Genomic DNA, 7,100 nt, shown 5'->3' on the forward strand with positions numbered 1-7,100 from the left:
TAGAGAGAGAGAGAGAGAGAGAGGGAGAGAGAGAGAGGAGAGAGAGAAGAGAGAGAGAGAGAGAGAGAGATAATGAACACAAAGATTGATCTGGAGAAAAAACAACTGACTGGGTTTTTAAACCAAGGGAAAGGGATATGATTGGGTGAGGGAAGAGGAGCAGGTGTCTTCTGTTTGGGGACTGATTGATGACTGATTGGGGAGTGATGATTGTCACCTGTGAGGGGAGAAGGAGAGAAAAGAAATACAAATACAGGATACACACTATGTGTATCCGTAACAACGGGTATAGTATCAGCAACGGGTAAATTATTATTATCATGTTCATCATCATGTCTCACCACTTTCTTTCTCAGACATTGTTTGTCCTTCTTGACTGTGCTGTAGTACAACGCTGGGTTCTCCAGTTTAGAGACCAGGTACCGCCCAGGGTTGCCATTCTCTCTGGGGGGTGGAGTCACAAGATCAGACTCGGTCTCATGGCCAATAACTCAGGGCGACACTCCAAGCCTGGGCATCCATTTTAAAACAAGTGCCTGTTTCCCAACGTAGTTAATAATCTTACATTTTATGGTTGATGGTTGACGTTCATGGTTATTGTTTCAAGGGTTTAGTTGTGGTTGAGCTGGCACATTGTCTTGGAGCGACTTTCTGTAAAAGCTTTCGTCGGAAATTTCAATCAAATTTATTTATAAAGCCCTTTTTACACCAGCCGATGTCACAATGTGCTATACAGAAACCCAGCCTAAAACCCCAAACAGCAAGCAATGCAGATGTAGAAGCACGGTGGCTAGGAAAAACTCCCTAGAAAGGCGGAAACCTAAGGAGAAACCTAGAGAGGAACCAGGCTCTGAGGGGTGGCCAGTCCTCTTCTGGCTGTGCCGGGTTGAGATTATAACAGTACATGGCCAAGATGTTCAAACGTTCATTGATGACCAGCAGGGTCAAATAATAGTAATAATCACAGTGTTTGTAGAGGGTGCAACAGGTCAGCACCTCAGGAGTAAATGTCAGTTGGCTTTCATAGCCGAGCATTCAGAGTTAGAGACAGCAGGTCCGGTAGAGAGAGAAAGTTGAAAACAGCAGGTCCGGGACAAGGTATCACGTCCGGTGAACAGGTCAGGGTTCCATAGCCGCAGGCAGAACAGTTGAAACTGGAGCTGCAGCACAGCCAGGTGGACTGGGAACAACAAGGAGTCAACAGGCCAAGTAGTCCTGAGGCATGGTCTAATAAACTATTGCAGCATAAATACTGTGATATATTGCTATAATTCTGAAGCATCGTAGTTAAGTATTTTTAGCATAGCAGGCTAAGGATACAAAGCAGTATCAAAGCAGGGAAAAGAACCTGCAAACTTTCGGCTACGGTTAGACTGGCTTGCTAACCCAATCCACCAGGCAGCCATTTTGGATCTCCATCTCAGAGGATTTCAGAAATGGGACTAGGGATGGCAAATTAATTGAACTCGCTCTGGCGTTAGCATAACTTATGATTATCACGTTGTCCATCGTTCAATCATTTCCGCTAATGAATACACAGGTGTTTAGAATGGATGGCTGGCTGAAGGGTTTCCTTATCGTCAATTCAAACAGGAAATTACTACCTGTAACTCGCATTGACCCCTGTCACAGTTAGTGAAGGGTGGATACTCACTTCTTGTTGTTATGGCCCACATATCTCACTGCTGCGATGATGAAGGCGATGACAGCCACTCCAACGATGGTGCCAACGATCCCTGCCATCATGTACTTCTCTAACATCGGACAAGCACATCATATTGAAGACAGTGTAGGAACAGAAAATACAATTTAGCTAGGTACTATAACGTATTTACATTCAAGATAATGCCATTGCCATATCAAGCCAATGGGGTAGCCAGTTGGTGCTGTTACTTATACAGTCAACCTAGATATCATATAAAGGTACTACACTTCTGATTTCAGTTCTATCTCATGTATGCTTGGCTATACAATGTTTTGCATTTTAATTGTATGCCTTTGTTTCTGTGTTTAACGATAAACCTGAACTTGTGTACTCACACTACTGCTGTAACTCCAGATAAAAGCTCTCCGACCTGTACATGTTGCTGACGCTGCAGTGCCCAGGTTGCTCACCCTTCTCCCGTAGTTTTATCATGCCCATGGACATGTGGCCATCCATGTGCATGTAGTAGTTGTAGAGGCCGTCTGTGTCGTTGATGTTCTTGTCGGGGAGGTAGCACTCAATGATGGGCTCAGGGTTACCCGTAGCCAAGAAAACACACTGGACTCCTTCCCTCACCACTGTGCACATGGACTCTTCCAGAATGAGAGTTGCATCTGAAGAGAGGTATGACTGATATGTAGAGTTGCGATGGTGTAGTGTGGTGTAATGTGGTACAATACTATTCTATTTTACCTTGTCAGCTCGGGGATTTGATCAAGCAACCTTTCGGTTACTTGCCAAACACTTTAACCACTAGGTACCTTCCACCCCAGAGCTGCTGGCTCGTCCATCTTTGTTCTCTGCCAGGCAGCAGTACTGTCTGTCTCCCATTGTGGATGGGCTTGGTGGTGAAGGTGAGCGTGCTTGACAGTGCGGCTGTGTTGCTCTCTTCCACGTAGTCTAAGGTATAGTGGGGTTCAGGCATGTAATCTGTGTACATCCATTGGATCTCTAGGCTATTCTCTGGACAGTTGTCTGGAGGATGCTGTAGCATGCCAACGTCATCAGCAACTATCTCCGCAGGGATGTCAATGTGGGCTGGTGTGGGGGACAGAGTGAATGAGTTAAAATAAACCAGTTCACAACATTTACCTATTCTCATTAAATTGAAAATAATTATAATCACAGCTAGGGCAATCCTAGGCTGGTCCCATATCTATTTGTGCTTGCCAACTCCTACTGTCATTGTTACCAGGCGAGGGCAATCCAGACCATAAAAAACACTGTTAAAAAAAAGCCTCTCGGGGTCTCAGCAGGCTTACCCAGCCCTTGAGCTCAGAGAAGTCTGGGTAGGTGTAGATGTTGGCACCGTCCAGGTCGGCACGGAAGTAGTACCTCAGGGAGTGCTCTGTACCTATATTACTGATGAGGGGTGCAGTTCCTTTGGTGCAGGTCCCCAATGAGCTTGGTACGCCCTTTGTAACTTTCACGCGCAATGTCTTGAACACCACAGGTGGGAAGAGCTGGGGGTAAGGCTTGCCAAAGTACCAGATGTCGTGGATGCCGCGGTGTGGCCGCATACATGAACGTGAAGTAGATGACCACGCAGGAGTTGGTCATGGCCGAGACGTCCCTTGGTACCCAAACATTCCACTGGCCACTGACATCTGAGAGAGGGAATGAGGGAGATTGGAAATTGGAATATTGAGAGCGAAACTGTATATCAATGAACAATCTACAATACATATACAGTTTCAAATGGAATCACTGAGAAAAGATGAGCAGAGAGAACAAAGAGAGAGAGAACAGATGATGATATCATGAGGATCTCCCTGGGTGAGATGGTAAGAGCAGAGACCCTATGTGGAGGAAGCATATGTCTCACTCTCACCACTCGCAACACTTTAAGTGAGAGGGACAAGGTTGATCCAAGATGGACGCCAGCCATCCCTCAGCACTGGAACATTAGTCTGATTCCCTGCTGCCATGTGTGACAGTTGGAACCTGTGTCTACTCTGTACCCTTTTGTTTTAGTGCTGTTTGCTGTAAGTTTGACACACTCGAAAAGTCAACTGGGTCAATGCAGTAAAACCACCAAATCAGTTTTACAGTGCAATTGCATATCTAGATTACTGCTTTTCTAGTATTACATATGTAGTCTTTAAATACATTTCCGCAGTCTAAGATATTGTTGTGTAATTGAGTAGTTATTCACACTGACAAGAGGGAATGAGAAACATAAGAGTTTTACCTTTGATGTTCAGCAACAGGGGCAGAAGCAGCTCCAAACACCAACCACATGGTTTCTGTTGAATCCTCCACCAGAGACCTCTGCAACAGACATCGGACCTCAATTACACATCAACTACTTCACACTTTACCATTCTGTTTTGGACCAATGGAGCCCCATGCTATGTGATATATGTCAATATAATGTTATATTCAATATATAAGTAATATGTTACCTGTGGTCAACTAATGTCAGTAGCTGTGACATATAACTGAAATGGTTAATATCACTATTTTGTACATATTCTAATGAGCCTATGTTGCTTTTATCTCAGGTAAGAATGACATATGTCAAGATAATTGTGTGTAAAAAGACAATAGTTGTATCTGAGGATCACCTTGAATTGTTGAACATGGGAAAAGTAGCCAAGACAGAAAATGTCTGATTCTTCAGCTTGGTGGTGGTAGTAGTAATAATGTTCACTAGAGGGCGCCCAATAAACTCCCAGACAGCTCTACAGTCCTCTGCCTCAAAAATGATGTCGTTACCCTTAACGCATTTGCCGTTCGTAGGGCATTTGTACCATATTGCTGTTCTAAACTTGACGTGATCAGGGTGAGTGAAAGTACATGAAATAACAGCACATAGGCCAGTCTGTGCTGTTATTTTTTCTGGACTGAAGGTTTGCTGTATTTGTTTGCAGCTGCTGGAGCTGCTGCTGGAGGTGCCTGTCCTGATGGAGGGAATTTAATAGAGTCATGAGTAATACTTCACTTGTCCGTGTAACGATCGTCGTAAGGAGTGGACCAAAATGCAGCGGGTATATTGACCATCTTCTTATTTATTGAAGGAAAAAACACAAACAAAACAAACGACGAAAACAGTCCCGTAAGGTGCACAGACTATACAGAAACATCCACCCACAAAACACAAGAGAAAACTAACCCAACTAAATATGGCCTCCAATTAGAGGCAACAACAACCAGCTACCTCTAATTGGAGGTCCTATCAAAACCCCAACATAGAAATAGATAAACTAGATAAACACATAGAAATAGAAAATGTAGAACATAACCCAAAAACCCGAACCACACAAAACAAACCCCCTGCCACGCCCTGACCAAACTACAATAACAAATAACCCCTTTTACTGGTCAGGACGTGACAGTACCCCCCCCCCCCCCCCACCCAAAAGGTGCAGACCCCGAAGGCACCTAAACAAAAACCCCACAAAAAATAACCCCAAATAACCCCTAACCCTAACCCTAACCCTAACCCCCCCCCCCAATCCTCCAACTACGGAGGTGGCTCTGGCTCCGGCCTTAGTCCCCATTCTAACCTGCCCACCCCCGCTGAAGGCTCAGGGCTGTAGACCACTGTTGAAGGCTATGGGCTAAGGTGCGTCGCTGGAGACTCAGCCCTGAGGAGCGTCGCTGGAGACTCAGGGCTGAGGAGCGTCGCTGGAGACTCAGGGCTGAGGAGCGTCGCTGGAGACTCAGGGCTGAGGAGCTTCGCTGGAGACTCAGGGCTGAGGAGCGTCGCTGCACAGTGACTGTATGTACAAACCCCAACCAGAAGCCATGGATTACAGGCAACATTCGCACCGAGCTAAAGGGCAGAGCTGCTGCTTTCAAGGAGCGGGACTCTAACCCGGAGCTTATAAGAAATCCCGCCTCCCGACGAACAATCAAACGGACAAAGCTGAATACAGGACTAAGATCGAATCATACTACTCCGGCTCTGGCACTCGTTGGATGTGGCAGGGTTTGCAAACTTTTACAGACTACAAAGGAAAGCACAACCGAGAGCTGCCCAGTGACACGAGCCTACCAGACGAGCTAAATAACTTCTATGCTCGCTTCGAGGAAAGTAACACTGAAACATGCATGAGAGCATCAGCTGTTCCGGATGACTGTGTGATCACGCTTTCCGCAGCCGATTGAGTAAGACCTTAAAACAGGTTAACATTCACAAGGCCGCTGGGCCAGATGGATTACCAGGACGTGTTGTCCGAGCATGCACTGACCAACTGGCAAGTTTCTTCACTGACATTTTCAACCTCTCCCTGTCTGAGTCTGTAATACCAACATGTTTCAAGCAGACTACCATAGTCCCTGTGCCCAAGAACACTAAGGTAAACTGCCTACATGACTACCAACCCGTAGCACTCACGTCTGTAGCCATGAAATGCTTTGAAAGGCTGGTCAGGGCTTACATCAACACCATTATCCCAGAAACCGTAGACCGTAGACCATTATCCCAGAAACCGTAGACAAATTGCATACCGCACCAACAGATCCACAGATGATTCAATCTGTATTACACTACACACTGCCCTTTTCCACCTGGACAAAAGGAACACCTATGTGAGAATACTACTCATTAACTACAGCACAGCGTTCAACACCATAGTGCCCTCAAAGCTCATCACTAAGCTATCGATCCTGGGATTAAACACCTCCCTCTGCAACTGGATCCTGGATATCCTGACGGGCCTCCCCCAGGTGGTAAGTGTAGGTAACAACACATCCGCCACGCTTATCCTCAACACGGGGGCCCTTCAGGGGTGCGTGCTCAGTCCCCTCCTGTACTCCCTGTTCACTCATGACTCCATGGCCAGGCACAACTCCAACGCCATCATAAAGTTTGCTGATGACACAACAGTCAGAGAGCTAGAAAGAGGCCCGAGAAAGAGGCCCGAGTTCCCGACTTGGAATTTCGAGTTGGATGATCATTCAAAATGTATTTTCCCAGTCAGAGTTTTTCAGAGTTCCCAGTTGTCTTGAACTCACTGAAGTCTGAGATTTCCCAGTTCCGTGTTTCCAGTTGTTTTGAATGCGGCAGAAGTCATGCTGGATTGACAGCATGGCCAATGTATTCAAACTATTCTGGCCCATGGTTTTGCATGTGAATGTTTATCCTTTTAAGCTTGGAAAAAAATATCCTCAAACCCACACTTGAACCACACACCCTCTCCAGTGAATAGCAGGCTAGTGTTTGCTTTGCAAGTTAGCCACTGATTCCTTCCAAACCACTCACTGTTGAATTTGCCATTTCCAACTTGTGGTCGGTGAGTACCGAAATGTTTTATGTATAATTTCTCTTCATATGACAAGGATTGAAAAGGATTTGCAAGTAGATTGTCAACTAGATTCATGATGATGACTGCTTGTCTGGCTTGCTAGCTAAGATTTTGAAAGTATGATGTCGACATGATGTGTCCAA

At 45.7% G+C, this 7,100-nt stretch overlaps 1 pseudogene; it reads right to left on the bottom strand.

Annotated features, from left to right (window-relative positions):
• Nucleotides 1-4,142, bottom strand: part of LOC115165524 (myelin-associated glycoprotein-like) — a 14,033-nt pseudogene extending 9,891 nt beyond the window's left edge.
• Between the last annotated feature and the right edge of the window lie 2,958 nt (nucleotides 4,143-7,100).

This window comes from Salmo trutta, chromosome 3, assembly GCF_901001165.1.
Source record: "Salmo trutta chromosome 3, fSalTru1.1, whole genome shotgun sequence".
NCBI lineage: Eukaryota > Metazoa > Chordata > Actinopteri > Salmoniformes > Salmonidae > Salmo > Salmo trutta.